This window comes from Schistocerca serialis, chromosome 4 (assembly GCF_023864345.2).
Source record: "Schistocerca serialis cubense isolate TAMUIC-IGC-003099 chromosome 4, iqSchSeri2.2, whole genome shotgun sequence".
NCBI classification, from domain to species: Eukaryota; Metazoa; Arthropoda; class Insecta; order Orthoptera; family Acrididae; genus Schistocerca; species Schistocerca serialis.
The window spans coordinates 280,391,864-280,408,825 of NC_064641.1; positions in this window are offsets into that span (position 1 = coordinate 280,391,864).

Sequence of the window (16,962 nt, forward strand, 5' to 3'; positions counted from 1 at the left end):
AATACAATAAAACTGGAAATATAGGCTGTTGAGGGTGTTTCTATTCGACATTTTACACTGAACAACCGAGTTCCGGCAACCATCTTGTGTATGTATGGACTTCCAGAGACGTTGCTGAAACGGTGCAATGTTGCCATGCTACCATCATACTACGAGGCGACTTCAAGCACGTACCAGTATCTCATGAATGCTTCCATCGCCAAAGTTACATGCCGAAAGCTTCTACCCATTTCACACACACCGTATCCAAAGTTTTAGCTTTGACGACAATACCACACGATTCGAATTTTGTCACTGATGAAATGACAGTCGTCTTTTGCCTCCACTAAAGCTGTTGAGTGATAAAGCCACTTTTACATGGAATGGAGTCAGTAACGCATGAAACAATCATTGATAGTCGCAGGAAGCTCCACACGCTACAGTGGAACCTATTCCCAAGTTTGCTTTTCGATTGATGTTTGGTGCTTCATGATGGGTAAAATTTTGATAGGTTCAGTCATTTTAGAAATTACATAGGTTTTTTTTGTAAAATTTGTTTGTTGAATACTTTGAGGACGTTGCTTTGGCATCGCGAAGTGCAATTTACTTCCAGCATGATGGAGATCCTCCGCATTTACCAGACGTGTGAGAGAACGTCTCAACAGCACACAACCTAATAGCTGGATTGGTCGTGGTGTTACATTTAAGTAGCTACCAAGATCGCAAAATCTTACTCCATTTGAATTTTTTCATTGGGGTTGGATGATGTCTGAGACGCACAAACGAAAGTTGAATATGTGAATGAACTGTCTGGTCGCCCTGCCACTATTAGGCAACGTGCAGAGGCACTCAAGAAAGCGGTACATCTTTTACCAGCAGTGCACAAATGTACTGAAGTTGACGTTGTGATATTTGAACATTTACTGTGAGCTGTACAAAAGCTGTAAAGTGACAATACAATAGTGCCTAGAAGTAAATGTGTTAAGAATACATACTTTTCGATTTACGAAAATCTCATTTTGTTTTGTTTACTAATTGTTGTACATGTTTACATGTGTAAACCTCACTATGACTGAATAAAACAGAAAATAAATAGCAATGTATATTAAATGTGTTCTATTTCCGAAACCATTCGGAACAGATCCTATGTCCACATGAAATTTTTTCTTCAGATTATCGTTCCCTCCTTATCCCTGAATCCTGAAAATTCCTCCTGGGAAATCCTGCGTACTGAAAGGCTGCAACCTACGCCACTGAGATGAGGACTTAGCCATATCTCGTACTACTTTCTTTCATCTTCTGTGCCTTTTCATTGGGTTCATGTAATTTTCCACATTGGAAGCACAATGTCGTTATTTAGATTATTAATTTATTATGTTAACTGAATCTTCCATCGATTCTTGGTAGAACATCGTTATAATAAGCGAAAAGCGCTAGTTTGCTTCTGTTCTATAGTATTACTTTTATTATGTTAACCTGTTTTCGGCTTACAAGGCCATCTTCAGTCATTTACTGACTATTGTCATCAAAGAAGTCATAATATTTGTAAACAACATTGGAAGAGAAGTTACACATCTAGATAGGACAGAAATGTACAGCAATTAACGTCTTTGACACTGTGATGGTAATGCGACGTAAGGAGAAGAAAGTTGAACAGTAAATAAATACTCACAGAGTAACAGGGAAATACTTTAACACAAAACAGGAATAGCATATTGACATAACAGTTTATATTAATAAAGTTTAGTACCATATTCTGACAGTGACGAAGGTATGAGTTCGCCAATGCAGGTAGATTCAGGTAAACGACAGGCTGCAGCAGGTCAATCTGGTGTATCTAAGAAAAAAAAAGCGTTAACAGGCACTGCAGCACCATCTGTTTATATTAATAAAGTAAAGCAATAAAATAAAATTAGTACTTGACAAGGCTACTTTAGAAGGTATAAAACATGTAGAGTGATACACATACCAATTAACAAAAGAAAGAATTTTCAATTGTAAATGCAGAATACATAATTAACTTCAGCAATATCAATAACGTAAACAGAAATGAATAAATACAGGAAAAAGGAGGAGTGTACGTAAATATATAGTAAATGCAATCTTTGAAAATGTGGGGTACTGCATCTTAAAAGGCAAAAAAGCTGAACAACACACAAATACAAAAGGAGCAAACAGAAAAATCATCAACACTCTACTCAAACTGTGCCTATGTAACACTCTGCATGAAATAAATGAACCAAGTAATATAAAAACGATATTTTATGAGACAACTACAAGAGATATTAAACGTGGAAAATAATACAAGTACTACCTAAAACATGGCCTCAACAACTGAAAATACTGTTTATACAGTCTAGACAATTTCAATAAAATAAAAGAGCTCAATGAATACAGAAAAATGTGGAATATGTAGTAGCAATGTGAGAAGTAACGAAAATCAGAAAGGATTGTATGGAATTTAGGACAGTTGAAGTGTTAAGCTGTATCTGGTCATTTAAGATTAGCTCTGGACTGTGAACTACATGATTGTAAATTTCCAGGGCTTCCAGGAGGTTGATTTTATGGCCTTGGCTTGCTAAGTGAAGGACATGGGACTTTGGCTGGTGGTTGTGACCCTTAATCAGTACATTCTCAGCAAATGTGGTCAGAATTTTGTAACCTCCAGCTGCGTTCATGTTTTACATTGGTCAGTCAGGCATAGACATAGAAACTACGCTGGCTGAACATGAACACAGCTGTAGCTTCTCTAAATTGATGGACATCGTTCGGTACACGTAAAGAAGGCTGCGAAGTTTCACGAAGCTAGATAAGCAGAAAATGGTTTCTAGAAGACGTGGAAGAAGAAAATCGCAGTGAAAGGTGCCCTCGACGGGGATTTAACAAGAAACGAGTACCCAAAGTGAAAATTTAACGCGAAAATTCGAAACTGTGAGAGTGGAGTAATCTTTACTTAGAGGTGGCGCGCAAGAGACGGCCGCGCGGCTCACGGCGATACTTTAAAATTAAAGCTGGCGTCTTTCACGGTGCCGGCAGCCGCATTACGGACTTGGAAAGAGCTTGACGCGTAAATGGAAGATGGATGCTAAGTGAAACAGGTCGCCATAGGGTCTCAAGTTCGCGGACGGCTAGAGCACGGCGGATAGGAAAACTCTACATTGCTTCAGTCATCCCATAGATACTATTTTTTTTATTCAGTTAGCAGTGATGTTTACTGTTTTACATATATATATATATATATATATATATATATATATTGCTTTCTTTAGAGCTCAGTATGTTTTGGCTAGCAAATAATTTTAGTTTACGTTTCTTACCTCACGTACATCAGAAGCATTTATTTTATACTTAATATCGAGTGAAGCAATTACATATACTGGAAGTATCTACATTATTAATTGCTTGCTGTTGCAGCTAATTGTCTGTAAAGAACCTTATTCTAATATTTGTACTTTTGGAGAGACTGGGTTACGTACAGGGCAAACTTCCTAGAAAAAGTAGCTGCGTACTTAGTGTGCCTTTAGCAGCTTGTATCGGCAGAAGGAATATGGTAGAAGTGTTTTCTTTTTCTTTATCTTAATGTTTATCATCAAGCGAAGGATGGTAGCCATTGATTCTGGCTGCCCCCTTAATAATATTAATTTCAGTAAGTTTCTATGGGTTATCAAGCGGGATCATGCGCGTCTGATTCAGTATTGTTCTTGCATATCCTGTTTTGTGTTGGTCTGGACGACAAGAACTGCTATTCATATTTATGTCCGTCGCTGTTGATTTCCTGGACTCGTTAAATTGCTGTCTGTAAGTTTTATCGTAATTGTAATGTTAAGGAAATATGTGGTATTATTGTTTTTATTATATTCTCGCCCTATTTGCGAGTTAAAAGGAAAGTAAATGGCTAGTAGTGGAACACTCCGCTGCACACTGTACACTAATTTGCCTAGTAGGTGTATACATGGAGATGTAGATGAAGATGTTCTACAGGGTAGGTGTTACTTTTGTGCATGCTGCTGAACTGAACTGCAAGGGTGCATGTTTCATCACTTGTACCACTGAATAAGTTTACTGTATAATCGACATGTCCAGTGCAATTGGAAACTCTGTCACTAAGCTGATGATTTGTTGCGAGAAAATATATATATATATATATATACAGGGTCATTCAAAAGTAACTGTACACACTTTGTGCGTGTAATGTGTGGATCAAAGTAAGAGTAAAATGTGAAATAAAGTTTTGTCTGAAACTCATTTATTTCCGACTTGCGTAATGTCATTTGTGGTAGGGCCCAGTACGGGCTTTTGGCGTATCGTTCCCACCCGCATAGAGACTCATGCTTTGTCAGAGGTTCTCCTGCACATTTCAGCCCGGAGGAAGAAGAGTATCTCAAAGTGGCACATCCTGATAAGTAGACGGGGCGGGCAGGACCACATGCTTGCCCGCCCGATCTCCGAATCCTTTCTACTTTTGGGACCATTTCAAAGAACTAGTGTATGGCGTTGCACTTGAGAATGTAGCGCAACTGCTGCAGCGAATTGAAAACAGCTATGCAACTGTGCAGAACGATATGAACCGAGATCCGAAAAAAGTCGAGTATGTCACTGTCTTCGTCTAAATGGACATCATTTTGAATATGTGCATGTCCAGGGGTAAACGTACAGTGCATAGCTCTGTTGATATTCACTTCACGCCGTTGCTTTATAAGAATAATTAATTTCCTGCTGCACTTGTGATCCATACTCTTCTGCATAACTCTGAAATAAAGCCATTTCAGACAACACTTTATTTAACGTTTTACTTTTATTTCGATGCATACGTTGGACCGTAGTGTAGCAGGCGATCTGGTTTCTGAATTTTTCGTTTATCACAGTGCAGTCACATATTTCAAACTTTGCGACTGAAACCTTCATTTATTAAGTGCAATTTTTAACTTGCTGTGAGAAATACCAGACTCCTCGGGTACACTCATTACACTTCATCCTTCATCCAGTTTCTCTCTTATTACACCCCACATGAAGTCATTGAGATGTTGTCTCCAGGCCATGTTATAATGAAGAACAGCACCACAGTGCACTGTAACTGCTCGCTGACTGACATACACTTTCTCCTGTTCCTTCAACAAACGCTTGTAGTAGGGCCAGCTTCATTTGGTGCTTCAGTCATGCTGGCCTCACGCCGTCCACTTTCCTCTGCGCTACTGAGAGATCGCTGGCAACATATTCCAGAAATTTCATTCATTTCCACCTAGTAACTTCATGTTACCTTAATAATCTCGCCCTTAAATTTGGCAGTTCAGTACAGCATTTCCATCGGGACCTTCATGGCAATAACTTTGCAATCTGTTCTCCGAACTGTGCCCACGAAGACTTCGAAGACCTGCCACGTTTGTTGGTAAGATTTTGTTCACGGATGAAGCAGCTGAAACTGAAGAGAAGAATTTCTTAACTACGACGTCCTCGGCTCATCGGGATGCTCCTCAAACTCCTTCACTTTAAAGCTGTACATGGAACAACCTTGTCTATTACATACCATAGGCTAATCAGTCTCCGCTGTTTTGCGCTACTCCTCAGTTACAGGCCCACGATAGCTGAGTAAATAACGACCTTGGTTATTCAGTGTATGTCATAGGCTTTTCAAGAATGGCATAAATGGACTCCGTTTTGCGGATAGGTCTCTAAATGACCACAGTATATACTGTTCCTAACAGACATAATCCAGCAGTTACTGGCGAACCTCATACAACACACGTGGTATCACAGTTGTGGATCTTTTAAAGAGAACTCTAAGAGATCGTAGGATCGGTCGTTCGGCGAACAGAAAATGACCAGCACACACAGACTGAACACGTCTGGTTTTTGTCTCCGAGGAAAATTAAAACTAGGGATCTACAAGGAAATATCGACGACTCCCGAAGAAATCAAACGCTTTTTAACACGGATTGTGCTGCGACAAGCGCAGATAATTTCAACGTGCAGGTTTTCTGTCTGGAATCAACTTAAAACATGTATCAGTGCTCGTGGGCAATATTTTGTACACTTGATACGACATTCGATACAATAAAGACACGAAACGTGCCTTTGTTAAGTGTTTACTCATATTTGGTACAGTAGAGCAACGGCAGTGGGACCACCCCGTAACGGCGGGACATTTGTTTGTGGTGCTATTGTCGTTTTACTACCTGAACAATTTGCACACCATTTATATCGATGAGGCCGTCTCTGATGACACATTCCCGTATCGTAGAAGAAAGGGCATAGTTCCACAGAAAAAAAACATAATTCAGTAGCTATAAATCATAAAATTTATTAGCGGGTCAGAAAATTCACCACTGTTTAACGAGAACCAAATCTTGATTGTGTTGTATTTATTCGTACGTCATGAATTTTAGATGGCCTTTCTTAGATGCAACACCCTGTACTTTGCATTACCTAAGTCTGGTTAAAAGAACGAACATATTCAACAGTTTGACGGAAATATGGAAACACCAAAAACACAACGCATTATCACGCTTCATACTATTTAGAAAAGCCGTTGAAATTCATGACAGCTTACAGTTCTCCCGAATTACAAGTTCTGCATGGTTTTCAAGGAAATATTATACATTCTCCCTGTAAAACAGTGTTCAGTTGAATGACGACGATGGTGGTAGGTAGTGATAATACTCTCTTCTCTTCAAAGTAGACCACACATACTCAACAATAGTGAGATCTGCTGATGTGGTGGTCAGGAGAGATGCCACAATTCATCTTCGCGCTGACAAACCAGCCCGGGACGGTGCGAGCTCTGTGGCCAGCGGTTCTGTCCTCTTCGAACACTGCATCACCACCGGCGGACAAGCGTTGTACCATGGGGTTGGCCGCGAAACTGGGCCTACTGATTGGTTGTCTTGAGGATGGGGTGGCTGAGCAAACAGGAACTGGACACCATTTGCAACACAAATAAATTTTAAGTACACCTTATTACAGTAACCAAGTTTCTTGAGAGTATGGGATTATCAGTGCAAATGGATAATGACAGCTGAAACTGAAGAGGAAAAATTTTAAGCTCCGACGTCCTCCGCTCATCGGGACGCCACTTAAACTAGGCTGGTCAAGAAACTAAGGCACTCTTTCACTCTAAAGCTATATATGAAACAAACTTGTAATACATACAACAAAAAAAGAAGAATTAACATCGCACCTGCATTCAAAAGTAGCGAACAAGGTACATACATTAACACAGTTACCAACAGATTCAGAAGGAAAATTAGATATGCACCAAGATTAATAACGCAAGAGTTAAAATTCGGGTGAACGCTTTCAGTCAGGAATTAGAACACTCGCTTCAGTCGCATAACAATTTTGACCGGCATAAATGCATACTTAAAACTGATTTAAATCACCAGCAGTTTTGATGAATACGGATGCTCTCCTACTAGAAATAGAGGAAATTGTTGATAAGGCGGGTGCCAGGTTGAGATTCATTGGGAGGGTCCTTAGAAAAGGTAGTCCATCAACAAAGGAGGTGGCTTACAAAACACTCGTTCGACCTATACTTGAGTATTGCTCATCAGTGTGGGATCCGTACCAGGTCGAGTTGACGGAGGAGATATAGAAGATCCAAAGAAGAGCGGCGCGTTTCGTCATAGGGTTATCTGGTAAGCGCGATAGCGTTACGGAGATGTTTAGCAAACTCAAGTGGCAGACTCTGCAAGAGAGGCGCTCTGCATCGCGGTGTAGCTTGCTGTCTAGGTTTCGAGAGGGTGCGTTTCTGGATGAGGTATCGAATATATTGCTTTCCCCTACTTCCCGAGGAGATCACGAATGTAAAATTAGAGAGATTCGAGCGCGCACGGAGTCTTTCCGGCAGTCGTTCTTCTCGCGAACCATACGCAACTGGAACAGGAAAGGGAGGTAATGACAGTGGCACGTAAAGTGCCCTCCGCCACACACCGTTGGGTGACTTGCGGAGTATATATGTAGATGTAGATGTAGAATTACTTTAAAACCATTCTCTGGAGGCAGAAACTAAATAACAAGGCACAGGCGCCGAAGCTAACATTACAATAAGTAATTTGGGTCCTATAAGGGCCGGCTGGAGTGGCGAAGCGGTTCTAGGTGCTACAGTTTGGAACCGCGCGACCACAACGGTCGCAGGTTCGAATCCTGCCTCGGGCATTGATGTGTGTGATGTTCTTAGGTTAGTTAGGTTTAAGTAGTTCTCTAAGTTCTAGGGCACTGATGACCTCAAAGTTAAGTCCCATAGTGCTCAGAGCCATTTGAACCATTTGAATCCTATAAGGATAAATCTCTTTAAAAACGAGCTAAATCCAGACACAGCTTGCATATTGTGCCAGTACATCAGGAATGAAAATGCTGAGGCACTTAATCGTATTAACTACACATGACACCTGCAGTGCAGTGAGTTACGGTGCTAACAAGGGAACCTCCCCATCGCACCCCCCTCAGATTTAGTTATAAGTAGGCACAGTGGATAGACCTTGAAAAACTGAACACAGATCAATCGAGGAAACGGGAAGAAGTTGTGTGGAACTACGAAAAATATAAGAAAATATACAAACTGAGTAGTCCATGTGTAAGATAGGCAACATCAATGATAATATGAGCTCAGGAGCGCCGTGGTGTCGTGGTTTGCGTGAGCAGCTATGGAACTAGAAGTCCTTGGTTCAAGTCTTCCCTCGAGTGAAAATTTTAATTTTTTACTTTCAGATGATTATTATCTGACAAACTGTTATGTTTTCATCGCTTTTTTTGGAGTGATTATCACATCCACAAGAAAACCTAAATCGGGCAAGGTAGAAGAACCTTTTACCCATTCGCCAAGTGTACAAGTTAGGTGGGTCGACAACATATTCCTGTCATGTGACGCACATGCCGTCACCAGTGTCGTATAGAATATATCATACGTGTTTTCCTGCGAAGGAATCGGTTGACCTATGACCTTGCGATCAAATGTTTTCGGTTCCCATTGGAAAGGCACGTCCTTTCGTCTGCTAATCGCACGGTTTTGCGGTGCGGTCGCAAAACAGACAGTAAACTTATTACAGTGAACAGGGACGTTAATGAACGAACGGACAGATCATAACTTTGCGAAAATAAAGAAAGTAGACTTTTCACACGACGGAAGACTTGAACCAAGAACCTCTCATTCCGCAGCTGCTCACTCTAACCACGGGACCACGGCGCTCCTGGGCCCACACTCTCCTTGATGTTGCTGATCTTGCGCATGGACTACTCAGTTTGTATATTTTCTTATTTTTTTCATAGTTCCACAGAACTTCTTCCTGTTTTCTCGATTGATCTGTGTTCAGTTTTTCAAGGCCTATCGACTGCGCCAACTTACAACAAAATCTGAGGGCGGTGCGATGGGGGGGTTCCCTTGTAAGTAAGGACGGCAGCCGCCGTCAACACACAGAAAGGGAGCAGAATTTACTCTCCCTATTTTCACAAGCTACCCTGATTGAACAGTCCATTAAGATGAAGCACAAGCGGCAAGTGCATCACGAAATTTAAAAGGGAACAGTTCTTAAGAAGCTTATTAACTGCATAGCCCAGAAACACTTTAAGAGAAGCTTATTTCCCCTGCACACATGTTTAACTGTTTAAAACTCACTTGTCGGCCTCGGATAATCAAATTTATAACAGTTAGTAACACGAGGAAACGAATTAAGAGAATTGTCGGTTAAAACCTCCAAAAGGATTGAGACCATTGGTTCCACAGCAAACTGTTTTTCCCCAAGGTCACACCGTGCGGTAAGACGAACTTAACCACAGAGAAAATTTCTAAGCCTGTAATAAGTGTCTCACAATCTACTAGAGAACATAGGTGGACGTTGGTATAGGCGCCCTTTTGCGCCAGTGGTAGAACTCTGCCGCTGCTAGCTGCTGCTCACAAGGAGGCTTTTACGGCGCTAAGCGCCAGGCGCCTTGCCCCGCTCAGCCAGCCCTACTCTCATTCGTGCAAGTCGCCACGGTCAGCACGCTCCGCTTGCACCAGACGGACTTCGGCGAAGGACCCAAAATACGAGGCCACAGGAGTCAACACGAACTGTGACCCACTGCCGTCTCTGCTCCACAACGAACCTCGCTGTCTGATGGGCGAACTTCAAGAGAGCGATCCCGCTTACCGAGTGGCGTACCAGGCCATCAGCCAAGCCCTCTGGTCATAGATGAATACAATTGAAAGCATGGCGCGACCTGTCAGTTCGCGACGCGGCACACACCTGTTCAGCCAAAATGGTCACGTATTGCTTGGTAGGAACGTGGCATTGCAGAGTAACCATGGGGCCCAATTCAACACCGAATCCTTGCCATGATTCACGCTGGGGATGTTGAAAGGCGACAAGCCCTTCGGCTCGTCTCTTTTCATTTGCTAACCTCTAATAATGCAACAGAAGGAGAGGCTGGTTGCTTAGCGTGAGTCATGAGATCACAGTGACAGTATGAACTCATTTACTCTTCTTAACCTTCTGTAATATAACGTGGTATTGGGTAAATCAATTTGCTTTATAGGCGGGCATTGAAACTGAGACGGGGTGCAGAAGTCGCAGACTGCGCTCTCAAACAGCGGAGTCGTCTGGACTCCCGTGTTAGATTCCTCAGTCGTGTGACAGTTGCCCTGACCTTTGTAGCAATAGAGGCGTGGTTTCTCCACTGTGGTTGTATCACGTAGAAGATTATCGTAAGCATGGCTTACAGCACCGGAATATTAGGGCACGCGAAAACTTGTAATTAACATTCGTCATGTGTCTCGCTGTCTCGTATTTGTCAGTGCGTCCTCAGATCCTTTGGGTTCTTACGGTCTAGCTGTACAAAAAAGTAGTCACTATGGTCCTCATAGAGAGTGATTCACATGACCATACCGATGCCATTTCATGCAGCACGCAGTGTTATGCTTGGTTTTCAGAAACCAAGACCAAGAATTTTATGTTCTCTCTCTTGCGAGCGCCAACCATTAGTCCTGCAGAGAAAATGAACAGGATTTGTTTTATAGGAAATATGGTGCAGTTAAACTTTGTAACGGGATAGGTTTTCGCTAGAGGCCACAGTTTTCGAGTTATTCGAGAAAAACGTACAAAAGTCAGCTTTTACCCCACTCGCACGCTCAGTCCCCACCGGTCAGGAGGTCTTGTATGTTGCTCATGGCACTCCCTTCTACCAGTGGACAAAAATTTGCGACCTCCCAAAGTCGACCTTTTTTCTTCTTCATTGACTGGCCTCATTACGCCAGCGGCTTAGTTCAGCACATACAAAACGTAAAACTGGCGTTTGTGTAAATTGTACCTAACAATTTTGTGAACAGCATAAAGTAAACTGTTACATCGTTGTATTCGTCAGACCTTCTGGCTATGGAACTACTATGCTTGTAAGGTTAAATTTGGATGGAACTGTCAGCTCAATTAGTTTCACTGTAACGTTTACAAAATTCATTTTTCTTTCATTTGCCCCACAGGGACATTTAACGAAATAGTCCACTATGCATGCCTCGGGAGCCAGAGGCGGTAATCATGTGCGCGTAAGTTATGTTTACGTGATTGAGTGTGTTGTCTACATCAAAAGAAGGCCTTTCGACCGAAAGCTTAATTGTTTAGCAATCCTTTTTTTTTCTTTTTTGTGCCCCTCTGCGACTCGACCTTCACACTATATGGTGAATAGCAGTCTATTGTTTTCATAATACTGTCATGACATAACGCTGTCCGACCCCGGTAGCTGAATGGTCAGCGTGACGGATTGACATTCCGCTGGGCTCTGGTTCGATTCTCGCCTGGGGTGGGGAATTTTGCCCACCCAGGGACTGGGTGTTGTGCTGTCGTTATCGTCATCCTATCATCCTCATCGGCTGCAGGTCACCGAAATGGCGTCAAATTGAAAGGCCGGCACCCGGCGAACGGTCTTCCCGACGGGGGGCCATAGCCATACGATTAAATTAAATAAAATTACATAACACTTTAATTTATATAAATTTATATGCCTTCTCGCGGAATGTATTTTTCTGAAAAACAGCTTGCACTACTTGCATTAGGATATTTAGCGCTTACTTCATAATTTGGTATTTCGTTTGCAGTAAGGATTCTGTTACTAAATCGGAACAGTGCCCATGCAAGAATGATTTTATGGGTTTACTAAAAAGTGAGAATAACGAAATAATATTTATCTTACGTGGAAAACTAGTCTAAATTTCTATCGCACTATTTGTAGTGGAACTTTCATAAGCTGGTGTCCTTATTGCCCAAACATGGTATTTTCCTTTTCACCTTATGAGGTGTGTTCACGGGTATTGAGGTTTTTATTTATGTGTTTTACAGACAGAACAACACGACTGGCGTATGGACAAGGGAGCGAATTTGCGTTTTAATAGAATTAATACAGGATTTTGTACGCTCGTCCATTTCGTAAACAGTGTGATTTGCGCAGCAGACACAGCTGACAACTGCCGCTGGAGCGCGCTGAGATCGCGCATACCACATTGGGGCCCACGCAACGTATGCACAAGTTGCATCGTTTCTCAGTGTTTAGCAGCACGTTGACCTCAGCACGCTCAACGTTGACGTTCTAAAGCACGGTCTGTGTGTCGACGGCCTTAACGTCTGTGTTGTTCTGAGTGTGTTAAATCTGCTAAGATGAAAACCGTTCATCATCATAGGAGTGGTTAATCTTTGAATATAAGGCGTCTTGAACCTTCTCTCGAAAACTTAGGATCTACTGTGTTTCTCCTACCAGCTTATCTTTAGCGGATCAGGTGAAAGGCGACCTCCATTTCCGGTAGCCGCACGTAACGGTCGAAATTTTGACGGCTCTGAGGAAGGCAATAGCCGAAGTCCCTTTGCCCATAACTGCTCATTGCAACTTTGTCGTCCTTATCCACAATTGCACCGACTTTTACGGAGTCTAGTGACATAGAAGCCAACCGACTGCACGTGCCTGTTTTGTGCGTGTGACTGCTTGTGCTGATTGTGTAGAAGTGTAACGTATTTAAAAATTATACAGGTCTAATATAATATCAAGCGGCGCTTAAGTGAGATTCGCGAGATTTTGTTGTTATGCTGATAAACAGGTGAGAAAAATTTGTATACAGTGCTACCCATATCGGTTCTCAATGTCTATAAGGCTATATATGTTTTGAGAGTATCGCTGATTGTTCTGGGTAAAAAAAGGATCAAAAAATTTGTATAAAATTTTGCAGTAAAACCGAATAAAGTGGAGAGAAGTCTTAGAAATATTAAATATTGCTTGGTTGGATTGTCATGAGCGAACCAACTGTCAACGAGTGGGAAAAGCGTTTCGAATAATATCATGAAGTTAATGAAGATACTTAGCGTTCTAAACACTCCAGCAGATCATCAGCTTACGATATCGTGGAAAACGTGAAAGAAATGATTACAAACGTTCGCCGAATCATAGTCAGAGCTTGTTTAACGATATTGGTATATTAACTGGCTGAAACCGTGAAATCATTTCGAAACATTTCAGTATGAAACATCCGTCAGTAAAATTTGGGCCAGCTTTGTTGAATTGCGAACGAAACACACTGGTGATTGCAAGTTACTCAGGAGTCTCAAAATGAAGTAACAACGATGCAAAACTACTGAAACGTCTCGTTTTAGCTAAAACACTGGTTTCGTACGTGAAATAGAAATTACGCTCAGTCATAATAGTGGAAGCAGTGGATTACAAATGTCGAAAAAAGCTAGACAAATGAGGTCAAACGTGAAGGTCATACTCACTGAGTTCTTCGATTTTAACGCGTCAGTCCACTATGAGATTTTGTCACACTTGAATTTGCAGCGAAGCAATTCAGAGCATTTGTACTAGGTTAATGCAATAGAAAACGCTTTTTACGGATGTTTTTGGACATACCAATAGTGTAGTGATATCCCAACCTTCACATTTGTAATGCATGGTCCCACGTGACTTTTTTATGTTGACGGAAATAAAGATAACTTTACAAGACTGTCATTTCAAAGGGAAGATGAGGTTAGAGATGTATCGCTGCAGAGATAAAAGCTATCGCATACCAAAATCGAGTTCAAGAAGAGATTTGTTGTTTCTTAGGAAAATAATGTCTCACGAGTGCTGTAGTAAAGTGACTAACACTCATGATAGACAAGTAAATAAATTTTTTCAAAAGTTCTTCTTTTTTTAAAAAAAACACGCCTCCCTACCCATGTACGTAAGCTTTCTATAAAAAATTGTCTGCATGTGTGAGTACTGAATATTTTGTTTCTTAAGACTTTCTACTCGTGTGACGTTTACTTTAGACTTCGATTCAACTGCTGAGCAATACCGATTATTGGTTGGCCCTGCGTTGCGCTTGTGGATGGTGTCATGTAACCAAACTTTAAACTTAATGAAATACAGAATATGAAATAGTTAAAATGAATCTAATTAACTACCATAATAAACTAATTGTATGCTCAGTGGAAACTATGCAACTGAGACTCAATAGCGAAGTACGTCATGAAAGCTGCATGATATGAGGGGCAATGTTTGAATAACCACAAAAATAAATTACTGCTCCAATCAGAAAAAACTACTGTATTAAATTGCCATCATTGTTCAGTGAAAATTAATCTGATTGCTTAGAGCAACATTTGATAATTTTGAATCCTCTTAAGAATGCATGGTCAGATCTGCAATGAAATAAATGTGACCAACCTCTTGCTCGGTGTGCTATTTTGAGTGTCACATACTGGCGTTCTCGAAAGCAAATACAAATCGGCAGATGCAAAAACTAAAGAAAAATTATCTACTCTATTTTTCGTTTTACTTGTGAGGAACAGCCTGTTGCCGCGTGTGGCGTAAGGTGCAATGCACACACAACAAAATATTCGGAACTTTACTAAGAATGATGGAGGAGGGTTTTACTTTAAAGAAAATTGTTGTTGAAAAATTAAATTCTGATTATTGACAGAAACGACTGTACAAAAGGAAAACTCTAACAATTCCGAAATTTCCTCATTACAAAAATTACAGCTATCTCAACCAGTTACGCAATTTGTGACATAATGAAGAAAAGAGGCCAATTTAACGCTATCATAAATGTTATTACTAATCTGAGGGACAAAGACTTCTTGCAGTTAATAATTCTGACAAAAAAAAACACATTATTCCTGCGAGTGCATGGGCAACCTTCAAAAAATCCTCCTGGAATCTTCTCCGTTATTATAAAGAAAGAAATAGCGTTATAAACATCTCTATAATAAAGTATTACAAAGAGTGTCTCCCAGATTCACAAATAATTGATCTCGTTCTCTGGAAAACTCAGCTGCTTGCTACTATACCTGAAATGAGAATGGTCCAACGTTACACAACTGGCTGACTTGCAAGTGAACCACAGATAAAGCTAAACATCGAGTCAAGGATCCTATTCTCTATTTGTGCAGTGAGCTCATTCCTCTTTGTCCCAGTACAGTAAAGGTGAATTATTGACAATATCAGGAAACTTATGAAAATGTTACATGTTTTACGACCGAGTCTTCAAAAGAGGGAGGGCTAAGTAGAAGAGCTACTCACTAAGAGAGAGATAAATCGTCATCTGCGGTCGGGTACAGTCTAGAGAACCGCATCAAATGGAAAAACACCGTTTTCAGTTCTTCTCAGCGTTTCTCATATCTTTCTAACACACCGCTATGACGCATTTCAGTAGCCCACCAAATTAGGCATTAGGACTATTTGTAGATGGCGAATAGGGCCTCAGCTGCTACTCAGAGTTGATTCCCAAACTCACCTGGGCTTCATTATTAGCAATACAGACACAAAATGTGGTCCAAGGAACCACATTGGGTCCATCAATACACCATCAACGACCCATTTTGAAATAATGCGTTTGCTACGTGTTACGTAAGTGCGCCTACGTAGAACCACAACACATTTAAGATTGGTGTGTCCGCAAATGACTAACGACACCATCAGCGACCTATTTTGCAATAATGCGTTTGATATGTGTTACGTAAGTGCGCCTATGTAGAACCACAACACATTTAAGATTGGTGTGTCCGCAAATGACTAACGACTCTGCGCTTTATAGAATATTAGTGCTCTTATGTCTCATATACGTATTCCTTACAAATCTGAATGTGTGATGATTGTCATTAGTTGGTTTATTTGTGTCCGCCAGCTTAGCTGAGTGGTTACGGGCTTGTCTACCATGCAGTGAGCTAGGGTTCGATTCCCGGTCGTCTTGGAGATTTTCTCCCCTCGGGGATTCGGTGTTGCGCTGTCATCATCGTCTCATTACCACAGACGCACAAGTCGTCCAATATGGCGTCACCTGAAATAAGGCTTGCACCCGGCGGCCGAACTCACCCGAAAGGGACGTCCAGGCGAACAATGCCATACGATCGTTTCATTGTTTTTGTTGATCTGTAATTCGATTTTCGTAAACCAAGTGGACACATCGGCCGAAACTTTAGTCAGCCCCAGGAGATAGGCTACCGTATAACAATGTGTCTAGTCTTAATGAAGGTCTCTAAAAGGCGATGGAGATATTTCCCAGTTCCTTCAGGTTCTTACCCAACTGAACCAACTCACTGACGATTCGACACCACAGCGGAGCCAAATAGCGGAAATATTGGTCGCTATGTTCCAAACACTGTTGCAAGTCCCACGGACAGATTATGTGTCTTTAAGATGTGGATGATTAAGTGCCCCATTCTAGATACAATAAAGTACAACATTGTATATCTAACGAGAAACATAAACGTACAGTTCTGTAAACTCGACTGTTGTCTTCTTAGAAGAAATAAGTGTCCACAGCATAGTCATCAAGAAGATGCAGAACAAAGGTTATCACGCGGTTAACGAGAATGCTGAAGTGTTCGTTCGGAAACTGGTTGAGAAGTACCTGTATTGATCAACAGCACCAATTCATTCTATGTTCGAAACCGATTGTCGTCGACAAGGCGTGACCAAGGTCACCGGTGCCATTCGGTTGGCATGGGAGTTTACGGCCACTGTCGTTACACCGTCTTCCATAAATGGAGTGATGCA